The sequence below is a fragment of the Cololabis saira genome, chromosome 3, assembly GCF_033807715.1.
Source record: "Cololabis saira isolate AMF1-May2022 chromosome 3, fColSai1.1, whole genome shotgun sequence".
Lineage (NCBI taxonomy): Eukaryota > Metazoa > Chordata > Actinopteri > Beloniformes > Belonidae > Cololabis > Cololabis saira.
Window position 1 is genome coordinate 10,620,001 of NC_084589.1, and position 748 is coordinate 10,620,748.

Below are 748 nucleotides of genomic sequence, written 5' to 3' on the forward strand. Positions count from 1 at the left end.
TAAATACAACATCTGGGGGTTAAGTCTCTTCAGTATTGCTGAATTCAAATCTGCTGAAATGCCTCAATATAGAGAAATAAGTATATCAACTCCACTGGCAATGCATTACTGCTGAACAGGGCAAAAAAAGTCAATTAATCACCATGAAACTTCTGTAGATTACTGCTTACCCTGAGACAACAAATCACAATTTTCAAATTCACATCCAAATTAAGTGTGATGTCATTATGTGCGAATTTGCATCCAATATCTAAAAAAACAACGTATTGTTCATAAGGAACAAGCCAGAGAGGGTTCATGTAGATATGTGATACTTTAATATTCTATCCTGTTCACCTAATTACTGCAATGCCTATGTTTTTAGGCCTATGTTATTGTAGTAATTAGGAGGCTTAAAACTATTTTTTTTTTAGCCTGGTACATACTGTAGCAGATTTGGATACAGCCACTTTAAATACCCCCTAAATGTTAAATAAGCCAATTTCTGACATTCTACCTAGTCTATTGTTGGAAAGTGAAAAGTTGCAGCAGCATTTTATACAAAAACTGTATGCAGCCAATAAGTGTACAAAGAATTTTAATGATGCTGCCATCATTAAAATTCTTTGGTTGCATAGAGTTGTGTCTTTCTGCTCACAATCTAAAAAAAAAAAAAAAAAAGACATTATTCTCAACTAATCATGCAAGAAAATATATTTTATTAAAATAACAACAATCATAAGAGTTTCCTCTTCCTTAATCCCTCATC